Source organism: Arachis hypogaea, chromosome 6, assembly GCF_003086295.3.
Source record: "Arachis hypogaea cultivar Tifrunner chromosome 6, arahy.Tifrunner.gnm2.J5K5, whole genome shotgun sequence".
In the NCBI taxonomy this organism is placed as follows: domain Eukaryota; kingdom Viridiplantae; phylum Streptophyta; class Magnoliopsida; order Fabales; family Fabaceae; genus Arachis; species Arachis hypogaea.
Window position 1 is genome coordinate 29,155,579 of NC_092041.1, and position 13,738 is coordinate 29,169,316.

Here is a 13,738-nt window from a genome sequence, read left to right on the forward strand (position 1 = left end):
GAAAAAAGGGAGAAGGGGCAAATAAATAATTCCTTCACAGAGCCCGAACGAAAATCGAGAAGAAACGGTAAAATGCAATAAATGCTGAAACGGCCATTTTTTGAATTTTGAAAAACTACTATGCCCGAGCTCAACCTCTCAAAAAGGACGAACTCGGGCAGGGGCACTGTTCATACCCTGTCCGAGCTCCTCCAAATCGGCAAAATCCATGAAAGGTCCGACCTCGTCCCAAGGCCCACGCCTGAGGTCGGACCTCGGACAACAAAGCTAAAAAGGCCTATCAAAAGGAACACAGCCCAAAAACTAAAAGGCCGAAAAGGCCTAGAGAAAGGCAGTTCCACAAAGATAGGGATAAAACTCCCAAAAGATAAGATAAGATAAGAATATCTTATCCAGGGAAGATCACAGCCAACTACTATAAATACACTGGAGCACCCAGGTATAACTCATACTCTAATTCTACTCAATATCTGCTTGGACCCATGCTAACTTAAGCATCGGAGTGTCATTGCAGGTACAACCACCAACCACTCCACATATCAAGCTCGGGTCCCTGACCCCCACCTCGGGCCTCACCAAGACGTCCGAGCTACTCGTTTCAGGTAACCCCCGGAACAGTAGCCATTAACAACGGTAATCCACCTACATACAGCTTGCCATGGAAAGGAGTATGAATGATTGGATGAAGGCAATAGGAAAGCAGAGGTTCAGAGGGAACAAAGCATCTTCATACGCTTATCTGAAATTCCCACCAATGAATTGCATAAGTATTTCTATCCTATTTTCTGTTCTATTTCATTTTTCAATTATCAAAACCCCATATCCATTTGAATCTGCCTGACTGAGATTTACAAGATGACCATAGCTTGCTTCAAGCCGACAATCTCCATGGGATCAACCCTTACTCACGTAAGGTCTTACTTGGACGACCCAGTGCACTTGCTGGTCTGCTGCACGAAGTTGTGTATCACGATTTCGTGTACCAAGTTTTGGTGCCGTTGCCGGGGATTGTTTGAGTTTGGACAACTGACGGTTCATCTTGTTGCTTAGATTAGGTATTTTTCTTTTTATTTTCTTCTTCAGAATTTTTAAGAATGAATTCTAGAGTTTCAAATGATGCCTCTATCATCACAGGAGCTAGTTGGTTCCCATCAATTTGGCTGTTGTATGTAATGTCTTGCTGAAGCTTGGCTGACCATGTCTAATCTTTTTAGATTGAAGCTTTAGACTAACATTGCGTGATTCCTGGAATTTTTATTAAAAATTTTTGAGCTTCTTATTTTCTTTTTCAAATTTTTTTTTCAAAAAATTACAAAAAAACTTTAAAATCATAAAATCAAAAATATTTTGTGTTTCTTGTTTGAGTCTAGAGTCAATTTTTAAGTTTGGTGTCAATTGCATGTTTTTATCATTCTTGAATTTTTCGAAAATACATGCATGGTGTTCTTCATTGATCTTCAAGTTGTTCTTGATGATCTTCCTTGTTCTGATATTTAAATTCTCCTATTTTGTGTCTTTTGTTGTTTTTCATATGCATTCTCAAATTGTTAGTGTCTCTAGTACAAAAATTTCTAAGTTTGCTGTCTTGCATGTTTTTCTTTTCTTAAACAAAAATTTCAAAAAAAAATTTATGTCTTTTTCAAGTCAATAATACAGAGAATTGAAGATTCAGAACATACAGCAGAAGAATCACAGAGAAAAAGCTGGGCGTTCAAAATGCCTAGTGAAGAAGGATTTCTGGCGTTTAAACGCCAGCCAGGATACCTTGCTGGGCGTTTAATGCCCAAAAAGGTAGTCAAGTGGGCGTTAAACGCTAGAATGGATCCCATTCTGGGCGTTTAACGCCAGGATAGCACCAAGGAGGAAATTTTGTTTTCAAATCATATCTTTTTCAATTTTTCAAAATCTTATCTTTTTGATATCAATCATATCTTTTTCAAAATTAAATCTTTTTCATTTTTCTTTTAATATTTTCAAAAATCCTTGCTAACATCTAATGTTGTGATTCAAAAATTTCAAGTTTGTTACTTTCTTGTTAAGAAAGGTTCAATATTTGAATTTTAGAATCATATCTTTTAATTTCTTGTTAGTCAAGTCATCAATTTTAAAAATCAAATCTTTTTCAACCATATCTTTTCAATCATATATTTTTAAAAAAAAAATCAAATTTTCTTCAATCATATCTTTTCAATCACATCTTTTCAAAATCATATCTTTTTAAAATCAATTTTTTTTCAATCATATCTCTTTTAATTTGATTTCAAACTTTCTTTTTCTACCTTCTTATCTTTTTAAAATTATTTTCAAATCTTTTTCAACTAATCACTATTTCTTATCTTTTTCGAAAATCACTAACCACTTTTTCAAAAATCTTTTTAATTTTCGAAAACTCCCTCTCTCATCTCTTTCTATTTAAAGACTAACACTTCTCCTCTATTAGCAATTCGGACTCTCTCCCTCTTAATAAGTTCGAATTCTCTACCTCATCCTTCTATTCTTCTTTTCCTCTGACACATCAAGGAATCTCTATACTGTGACATAGATGATTCCTTACTTTCTTTGTTTTCTTCTCTTTCATATGAGTAGGAACAAAGATAAAGGCATTCTTGTTGAAGCTGATCCTGAACCTAAAAGGACTCTAAAGAGAAAGCTAAGAGAAGCTAAAGCACAACTCTATGGAGAGGACCTAACAGAAATCTTCGAAAAAGAAGAAGACATGGTAGCCGAAAATAACAACAATGCCAACAATGCAAGGAAGGTTCTTGGTGACTTTACTGCACCAACTCCCAACTTCTATGGGAGAAGCATCTCTATTCCTGCCAATGGAGCAAACAACTTTGAGCTTAAGCCTCAATTAGTTTCTCTAATGCAACAGAATTTTAAGTTTCATGGACTTTCATTAGAAGATCCTCATTAGTTCTTGGCTAAATTCTTGCAAATCTGTGACACTGTTAAGACCAACAGAGTTGATCCCGAGGTCTACAGACTCATGCTCTTCCCTTTTGCTGTAAGAGACAGAGCTAGTATATGGTTGAACTCACAACCTAGAGACAGCCTGAACTCTTGGGAAAAGCTGGTCAATGCCTTCTTAGCTAAATTCTTTCCACCTCAAAAGATAAGTAAGCTTAGAGTGGAAGTTCAAACCTTCAAACAGAAGGAAGGTGAATCCCTCTATGAAGCTTGGGAAAGATACAAGCAATTGATCAGAAGGTGTCCTTCTGAATGCTTTCAGAATGGAGCATTATAGGTATCTTCTATGATGGTCTGTCTGAGTTATCCAAGATGTCATTGGACCATTCTATAGGGGGATCTATTCATCTAAAGAAAACGCCTGCATAAGCTCAGGAACTCATTGAAATGGTTGCAAATAACCAGTTCATGTACACTTCTGAAAGAAATCCTATGAACAATGGGACAACTCAGAAGAAAGGAGTTCTTGAGATTGATACTCTGAATGCCATATTGGCTCAGAAAAAAATATTGACTCAACAAGTCAATATAATTTCTCAGAATCTGACTGGATTGCAAGCTGCATCTGGCAGTGCTAAAGAAGCCTCCTCTGAAGGAGAAGCTTATAACGCTGAGAATCCTGCAATGGAAGAGGTAAATTACATGGGAGAACTCTATGGAAACACCTACAATTCTTCATGGAGAAATCACCCAAATTTCTCATGGAAGGATCAACAGAAGCCTCAACAAGGATTCAACAACAATAATGGTGGGAGAAATAGGTTTGGCAATAGCAAACCTTTCCTATCATCTTCTCAGCAACAGACAGAGAACTCTGAGTAGAATCATTCTGGCTTAGCAACCATAGTCTCTGATCTATCTAAGACCACACTAAGTTTCATGATTGAAACAAGATCCTCCATTAGAAATTTGGAGGCACAAGTGGGTCAGCTGAGTAAGAGAGTTACTGAAACTCCTTCTAACACTCTCCCAAGCAATACAAAAGAAAATCCCAAGAGAGAGTGCAAGGCCATAACCACGTCCAACATGGCCGAACCTGTGGAGGAGGGAAAGGCAGTGATTCCCAGTGAGGAAGACCTCACGGGACGTCCACTGACCACTAGGGTGTCCCCTTTGAGGAACCAAGGGAATCTGAGGCTCATACAGAGACCATAGAGATTTCATTGAACCTACTTCTGCCATTCATGAGCTCTGATGAGTATTCTTCCTCTGAAGAAGATGAAGACATTACTGAAGAGCAAGTTACTAAGTACCTTAGAGCAATCATGAAGCTGAATGCCAAGTTATTTGGTAAAGAGACTTGGGAGGATGAATCCCCCTTGCTCATCAATGAACTAAGTGCATTGGCTCAGCTAAAGATACCTCAAAAGAAACCGGACCCTGGAAGGTTCTTAATACCTTATACCATTGGCACCATGACCTTTGAGAAGGCTCTGTGTGACCTGAGATCAAGTGTAAACCTCATGCCACTCTCTGTAATGGAGAAACTGGGAATCTTTGAGGTATAAGCTGCAAGAATCTCACTAGAGATGGTAGACAAATCAAAGAAACAGGCTTATGGACTTGTAGAGGATGTCTTGGTAAAGGTTGAAGACCTTTACATCCTCGCTGACTTCATAATCCTAGACACTAGGAAGGATGAGGATGAATCCATCAACCTTGGCAGACCCTTCCTAGCCACAGTAAAAGTTGTGATTGATGTTGACAGAGGAGAGTTGGTCCTTCAAGTGAATGAGGATTACCTTGTGTTTAAGACTCAAGGATCTTCTTCTGTACACATGGAGAAGAAGCATGAAAAGCTTCTCTCAATATAGAGTCAAACAGAACCCCCACATTCAAACTCTAAGTTTGGTGTTGAGAGGCCCCAACCATGCTCTGAACATTTGTGAAGCTCCATGAGAGCTCACTGTCAAGTTATTGACATTAAAGAAGCGCTTGTAGGGAGGCAACCCCAATTTTTATTTATATATGTCAAATTTCCATTGTTATTTATGTTTTTTTTAGGTTGATGATCATGTGGAGTCACAAAAACAACTACAAAAATCAAAGCAAACTCAAAAATAGCATTAAAAATAGCACACCCTGGAGGAGGAGCTTACTGGCATTTAAACACCAATAAGGGTAGCATAATGGGCATTAAACGCCCAGTTTGGCACCATTCTGGGCGTTTAACGCCAGAAAAGGGCACCAGACTGGCATTTAACGCCAGAAAAGGGCACCACGTTGGCGTTCAACGCTAGAAAGGGAAGAAAAGCTGGCGTTAAACGCCAGAAATGGGTAGCAACCTGGCGTTTACCGCCAGGATTGGCACTAGGAGGGCGTTTACACGCCAAAATGGTGTAGGGATGAGAAATCCTTGACACCTCAGGATCTGTAGACCCCACAGGATCCCCACCTACCTCAACTCACTCTCTTTCTTCTTCACACCTCCCCATACCACCCTTCCCCAAATACCCCTCACCAATCACCTCCATCTCTCTTCCCCATCACCCCTTCACCACTCACATCCACCCACTCTAACCCCATCTACCCCACCATTCATAATTCAAAAAAATTTTCCCTCCCAAACCCAACCCTAATACACGAACCCTACCCCTCTCTACACCTCTATATAAATCCCTCATCCCTCCTTCATTTTCACACATCATAAACACTTCTTTCCCCCTTGGCCGAACCACTCACACATCTCCATCTCCTCTATTTTCTTTTTCTTCTCCTCCCTTCTTTCTTCTTTTGCTCGAGGACGAGCAAACATTTTAAGTTTGGTGTGAAAAAAGTGTTGCTTTTTGTTTTTCCATAACCATTTATGGCACCTAAGGCCAGAAAAACCTTTAGAAAGATAAAAGGGAAGGCAAAAGTTTCCACCTCCGAGTCATGAGAGATGGAGAGATTCATCTCAAAGGTCCATCAAGACCACTTCTATGAAATTATGGCCAAGAAGCAAGTGATCCCTGAGGTTCCTTTCATGCTCAAGAAAAATGAGTATCCGGAGATCCAACATGAGATCTGAAGAAGAGGTTGGGAAGTTCTCACCAATCCCATTCAACAAGTCAGAATCTTAATGGTTCAAGAGTTCTATGCTAACGCATGGATCACCAAGAACCATGATCAAAGTGTAAACCCGAACCCAAAGAATTGGCTCACAATGGTTCGGGGGAAATACTTAGATTTAAGTCCGGAAAATATAAGGTTGGCATTCAATTTGCCTATGGTGCAAGGAGATGCACGCCCCTACTAGAAGGGTCAACTTTGATCAAAGGTTGGACTAAGTCCTCATGGACATATATGCAGAAGGAGCTCAGTGGAAAAAAGAATCCAAAGGCAAGCCGGTTCAATTGAGAAGGCATGACCTTAAGCCCGTGGCTAGAGGATGGCTAGAGTTCATCCAACGCTCCATCATTCCTACTAGCAACCGATCTGAAGTGACTGTAGATTGGGCTATCATGATCCATAGCATCATGATTAGAGAGGAAGTGGAAGTTCATGAGATTATACCTCTAGAACTATACAAGGTTGTTGACAAACCTTCCACTTTAGCAAGGTTAGCCTTCCCTCGTGTCATCTGTCACCTATGCAATTTGGCTGGAATTGTCATAGAGGAAGACATCTTCATTAAAGAGGACAAGCCCATCACTAAAAAGAGGATGGAGCAAATAAGAGAGCCCACTCATGGACCTCAACAAGAGCATGAGGAAGTCCCTCATCAAGAAATCCCTGAGATGCCTTAAGGGATGCATTTTCCTCCACACAACTATTAGGAGCAACTCAACACCTCTTTGGGAGATTTAAGTTCTGGTGGGCGAAATTGTGATAATCAACAATGGCTCCAAAGACTTGGTGCTCTCAAACATGAATCACACTTTGTCACAAATCCGCACAACTAACCAGCAAGTGTACTGGGTCGTCCAAGTAATAAACCTTACGTGAGTAAGGGTCGATCCCACAGAAATTGTTGATATGAAGAAAGCTATGGTCATCTTGTAAATCTCAGTCAGGTAGATAATAATTGGTGATGGAGTTTTCGAATATTAATAATAAACAAGCAGGAAATAAAGATAGAGTTACTCATGTAATTCAATGGTGGGAATTTCAGATAATTGTATGGAGGTGCTGTGTTCCTTCTGAATCTCTGCTTTCCTACTACTTTCATCCAATCCTTCTTACTCCTTTCTATGGCAAGCTGTATGTAAGGCATCACTGTTGTCAATGGCTACATCCCATCCTCTCAGTGAAAAAGGTCTAAATGCTCTGTCATGGCACAGCTAATCATCTGTCGGTTCTTGATCATGTTGGAATAGAATCCCTTGATTCTTTTGCATTTGTCATCACGCCCAACAATCACAAGTTTGAAGCTCGTCACAGTCATTCAATCCCAGAATCCTACTCGGAATACCACAGACAAGGTTTAGACTTTCCGGATTCTCATGAATGCCGCCATCAATTCTAGCTTATACCACGAAGACTCTGATCTCAGGGAATGGAAGGCTCGGTTGTCAGGCGAGGGGCAACCATGCGTTGTGCATCAGGAATTCAAGAGATACACACTCTAGCTCTCGCTTGTAGAATGGAAGTGGTTGTCAGGCACGCCTTCATAAGGATGAATTATAATGAGTGTCACAGATCATCACATCCATCAGGTTGAAGTACGAATGGTATCTTAGAACAGGAATAAATTGAATTGAATAGAAAATAGTAATAATTGCATTAAAACTTGAGGTACAGCAGAGCTCCACACCCTTAATCTATTGTTTGTAGAAACTCCACCATTGAAAATACATAAGTGAAAGGGGTCCAGGCATGGCCGAATGGCCAGCCCCCATAAACACGATCACAGGATCAAAATATACAATCCAGGATGTCTAATATGATAGTAAAAAGTCATATTTATACTAGACTAGCTACTAGGGTTTACAGAAGTAAGTAATTGATGCAGAAATCCACTTATGGGGCCCATTTGGTGTGTGCTTGGGCTGAGCTTGAGCTTTACACGAGCTGAGGCTTCTCTTGGAGTTGAACGCCAAGTTGTAACGTGTTTTTGGCGTTCAACTTTGGTTCGTGACGTGCTTCTGGCGTTTGACTCCAGAATGCAGCATGGAACTGGCGTTGAGCGCCAGTTTACGTCATCTAATCTTGAATAAAGTATAGACTATTATATATTGCCGGAAAGCTCTGGATGTATACTTTCCAACGGCGTTGAGAGCGCGCCATTTGGAGTTCTGTAGCTCCAGAAAATCTAATTCGAGTGTAGGGATGTCAGAATCCAACAGCATCAACAGTCCTTTGTCAGCCTTCTTATCAGAGTTTTGCTCAGGTCCCTCAATTTCAGCCAGAAAATATCTGAAATCACAGAATAACACACAAACTCATAGTAAAGTCCAGAAATGTGAATTTAGCATAAAAACTAATGAAAACATCCCTAAAACTAACTAGATCATATTAAAAACTACCTAAAAACAATGCCAAAAAGCGTATAATTATCCGTTCATCACAACACCAAACTTAAATTTTTGCTTGTCCCCAAGCAACTGAAAATCAAATAGGATAAAAAGAAGAGAATATACTATAAATCTCAAAATATCAATGAATATTAATTCTAATTAGATTAGTAGGACTTGTAGCTTTTTGCTTCTGAACAGTTTTGGCATCTCACTTTTTCCTTTGAAGTTTAGAATGATTGGCATCTATGGGAACTTAGAATTTCAGATAGTGTTATTGATTCTCCTAGTTCAGTATGTTGATTCTTGAACACAGCTACTTTTATGAGTCTTGGCCGTGGCCCTAAGCACTTTGTTTTCCAGTATTAACACCGGATACATAAATGCCACAGACACATGACTGTGTGAACCTTTTCAGATTGTGACTCAGCTTTTCTAGAGTCCCCAGTTAGAGGTGTCCAGAGCTCTTAAGCACACTCTTTTTGTTTTGGATCACGACTTTAACCACTCAATCTCAAGCTTTTCACTTGGACCTTCATGCCACAAGCACATGGTTAGGGACAGCTTGATTTAGCCACTTAGGCCTGGATTTTATTTCCTTGGGCCCTCCTATCCATTGATGCTCAAAGCCTTGGATCCTTTTTGCCCTTGCCTTTTGGTTTTAAGGGCTATTGGCTTTTTTTGCTTGCTTTTTCTTTTTCTTTCTATATTTTTTTCCACACTTTTTTTTCGCAAGCCTTTGCTTTTTCACTGCTTTTTCTTGCTTCAAGAATCAATTTCATGATTTTTCAGATCATCAATAACATTTCTCTTGTTCATCATTCTTTCAAGAGGCAACAATTTTAACATTCATAAACAACAAGATCAAAAATATGCACTGTTCAAGCATTCATTCAGAGAACAAAAAGTATTGTCACCACATCAATATAATTAAACTAATTTCAAGGATAAATTTGAAACTCATGTATTTCTTGTTCTTTTGAATTAAAAACATTTTTCATTTAAGAGAGGTGAAGGATTCATGGAATTATTCATAGCCTTAAGATATAGTTACTAAATACTAATGATCATGTAATAAAGACCCAAACATAGATAAACATGAAGCATAAAAATAAAGAAAAATAGAAAAATAAGAGCAAGGAGATTAAGGAATGAGTCCACCTTAGTGAGGGTGGTGTCCTCCTCTTGAAGAACCAATGGTGCTCTTTGAGCTCCTCTATGTCTCTTCTTTGCTTCTGTTGCATGATCCCTAGTGATTTTGGTGCTCCTATCTTTACTTGCTCCCAATAGTTGTATGGAGGACAATTTATCCCCTAAGGTATCTCAGGGATCTCTTGATTTGCAGTCAAATGTTCTACCACTGAGCTATAGACCCTTGAGATGAATCTCTCCATCTCCTATGACCCAGAGGTGGAACCTTTTGTCTTCCCTTTCCTCTTTCTAGAGGTTTCTCTGGCCTTAGGTGCCATCAATGGTTATGGAAAAACAAAAAAGCTATGCTTTTATCACACCAAACTTAAAATGTTGCTCGCCCTCGAGCAAAAGAAGAAAGAATAGAAGAAGAAGAAGAAGATATGGAGGAGATGAAGGGATGTGTGTATTCGGCTATATGGGTGGGATTGGGTGGGAAAGAGATTTTGAATTTTGAAGGTAGGTGGGGTGTATGGGGAAGAGTGGATGGATGTGAGTGGTGAATGGAAAACAGAAGGGATGACTGTGAATGGAGAGAGAGGGGGTGAGGTAGGTGGGAATCCTGTGAGGTCCACAGATCTTGAGGTGTCAAGGATTTAAATCCTTGCACCAATTAGGCGTGTAAAACACCTTTGCATGCAATTATGGCATTTAGACGCCAGATTGATGCTTGTTTTGGGCGTTCAACACCCATGTGTAGCATGTTTCTGGCGTTGAACGCCAGTTCCATGCTTGTTTCTGGCATTCAGCGCCAGCTCTCCTCAGGGTGTATTCCTGGCATTTAAACGCCAGGATGTTGCTTATTTCTAGTGTTCAACGCCAGATCCATGCTCTGTTCTGGTGTTGAACGCCAGTCAGATGCTCCTTATTGGCGTTTAAACGCCAGTAAGCTCTTCCTCCAAGTTGTACTTTTTCTTCTGCTATTTTTTATTCTATTTTTAATTTTTGCAATTGTTTTGTGACTCCACATGATCATGAACCTAATAAAACATAAAAGAATAATAAAAATAAAAATAGAATTAAATAAATAAAAATTGGGTTGCCTCCTAATAAGCACTTCTTTAATGTCAATTGCTTGACAGTGAGCTCTCATGGAGCCACACAGGTGATCAGGTCAATATTGTAGACTCCCAACACCAAACTTAGAGTTTGAGTGTGGGGATTCAACACCAAACATAGAGTTTGGTTGTGGCCTCCCAACACCAAACTTAGAGTTTGAGTGTGGGGGCTGAGTTTGACTCTGTCTTGAGAGAAGCTTGTCATGCTTCCTCTCCATGTGTACAGAAGAACACCCTTGGGTCTTAAACACAAGGTAGTCCCCATTCAATTGAAGGACTAATTCTCCTCTGTTAACATCTATCACAGCTCCTACTGTGGCCAGGAAAGGTCTTCCAAGGATGATGCATTCATTCTCCTCCTTCCTAGTATCTAAGATTATGAAATCAGCAGGGATGTAAAGGCCTTCAACCTTCACTAACATGTCCTCTACCAATCTATAAGCTTGTCTTACTGACTTGTCTGCCATTTGTAATAAGAATATGGCAGGCTGTACCTCAATGATCCCCAGATTCTTCATTACAGAGAGTGGCATAAGATTTATGCCTGACCCTAGGTCACACAGAGCCTTGTTAAAGGTCATGGTGCCTATGGTACAGGGTATTAAGAATTTACCAGGATATTGTCTCTTTTGAGGTAAAGTTTGCTGAACCCATGTAACTAGTTCACTAATGAGCAAAGAAGGTTCACCTTCCCAAGTCTCATTACCAAACAACTTGGCATTCAGTTTGATGATGGCTCCTAGATATTGAGCAACTTACTCTCCAGTCACATCTTCATCCTCTTCAGAGGAAGAATAGTCTTTATTGCTCATGAATGGTAGAAGGAGATTTAATGGAATCTCTATGGTCTCTATATGAGCCTCATATTCCTTTAGGTCTTCAATAGGGAACTCCTTCTTGCTCGAGAGACGTCCCATGAGGTCTTCCTCATTGGGATTCACGTCCTCTGATAAACCACTATTTTATGGTTTACAATGTGTTTAATTGTGTGGTTTTATCATGGTTTTTACCCACTTATTCATATAATTAGCATGCATTTATATTTCCTTCCTAAAATTATTACCTGATTGAAAATATGCTTCTTTGGTCTTAATTTAGCTAATCTTAATCCTCTCATATTACCATTCGATGCCTTGATCTGTGTGTTAAGTGTTTCCGGCTTTATAGGGCATGAATGAGTGAGAGATTGAGAAGGAAGCTTGCAAAAATGGAAGGAACACAAGAAATTGAGGAGATGACCAGCGAGAAGTGACGCGTACGCGTCAGCGACGCGACCGCGCAGAAGAAAGGAGCTCGCAGTGACGCGGCCGCATGGCTCACGCGACCGCGCGGATTGGAAAAGCACAAGTGACGCGGAAGCGTGGACGACGTGAACGCGTGGCAGGAAAAAACGCGAATGACGCATCCGCATGGATGACGCGATCGCGTGACGTGCGCAATCTGCAGAATTACAAAAGTCGCTGGCAGAGATTCTGGGCCGCATTTCAACCCAGTTTTCGGCCCAGAAACACAGATTAAAGTCAGGGAACTTACAGAGACTCAGCATGCTCTCATAATTCATAATTTTTAGTTATAGATGTAGTTTTTAGAGAGAGAGGTTCTCTCCTCTCTCTTAGGATTTTAGGATTAGGATTCCTCTTAAAGGATTTAGGATTCATTATTTCAACTTACAATTTCTTCTGAGCTCCAGGTTCAATATTCCTTTATTTTGACTTCTCTTCTACTTTGGGATACTTTAATGCTTTTATTTGTATTTGATTTATGTTGCCCAATTGGCTTATGAATATTGTCCATGATAGATTTTATTGCATTGAATGTATGTTATTTGAGGTATTTCAGATCTAAGATTCATATTTAGCTTTCTATATTATTGGCTTTAATTGATTAACTGGAAGCTTTTTGAGTTATCAACTATTCATGATTGATTGTTATGTCGGCTAATTAACTGGAATTCCACTAACTCTAGTCTTTCCTTAGGATTTGGCTAGGACTTTGGAAATCAAACCAATTAGTTCACTTGACTTTCCCTTGCTTACACAAAGGTTAACTAAGTGGGATTAACTTCCATTCTCATAGGAGTAACTAGGATAGGACTTCCGAATTTTCATATCTTGCCAAGAGTTTATTTTATAGTTAATTATTTATTTTATTTGTCATTTAAATTACTTGTTCCTCATTTTTAAAACCCTGATTTACAATCTTCATAACCAATAATAAGAACATACCTCCCTGCAATTCCTTGAGAAGATGACCCGAGGTTTAAATACTTCGGTTATCAATTTATTTAGGGGTTTGTTACTTGTGACAACCAAAACGTTTGTATGAAAGGACTTTTGTTAGTTTAGAAGCTATACTTGCAACGGGAATTTATTCTGAATTCTAGACCACGCAAAAGTTCTCTCATCATCCTCCCCTTCCTCCTTGCATTCGGCCATATTGACTATATTAATGGCCTTGCATTCTCTCTTTGGATTCTCTTCTGTATTGCTTGGGAGAATACTAGGAGCAGTTTCAGTGACTTTCCTACTCAGCTGGCCCACTTGTGCCTCCAGATTTCTGATGAAGGACCTTGTTTCACTCATAAAACTTAAAGTGGCCTTGGACAGATCAGAGACTATATTTGCTAAGTTAGAGGTATTTTGCTCCGAATTCTCTGTCTGTTGCTGAGAAGATGATGGAAAAGGCTTGCTATTGCTCAGCCTGTTTCTTCCACCATTATTAAAGCCTTGTTGAGGCTTTTGTTGATCCCTCCATGAGAATTTGGATGATTTCTCCATGAAGAATTATAGGTGTTTCCATAAGGTTCACCCATGTAATTTGCCTCTGCCATTGCAGGGTTTTCAGGATCATAGGCCTCTTCTTCAGAAGATGCCTCTTTAGTACTGTTGGATGCATTTTGCCATCCATTTAGACTTTGAGAAATCATGTTGACTTGCTGAGTCAACATTTTGTTCTGAGCCAATATGGCATTCAGAGCATCAATTTCAAGAACTCCCTTCCTCTGAGGCGTCCCATTATTCACGAAATTCCTCTCAGAAGTGTACATGAATTGGTTATTTGCAACCATTTCAATAAGTTCCTGAG

General features: G+C 39.6%; 1 non-coding gene across 1 annotated transcript; it reads right to left on the reverse strand.

Annotated features, from left to right (window-relative positions):
- Positions 1-3,121: 3,121 nt before the first annotated feature.
- Positions 3,122-3,228, reverse strand: LOC112699717 (small nucleolar RNA R71). The gene has a single exon (XR_003152659.1). It is a non-coding gene; the product is annotated as a small nucleolar RNA R71 (small nucleolar RNA).
- Between the last annotated feature and the right edge of the window lie 10,510 nt (positions 3,229-13,738).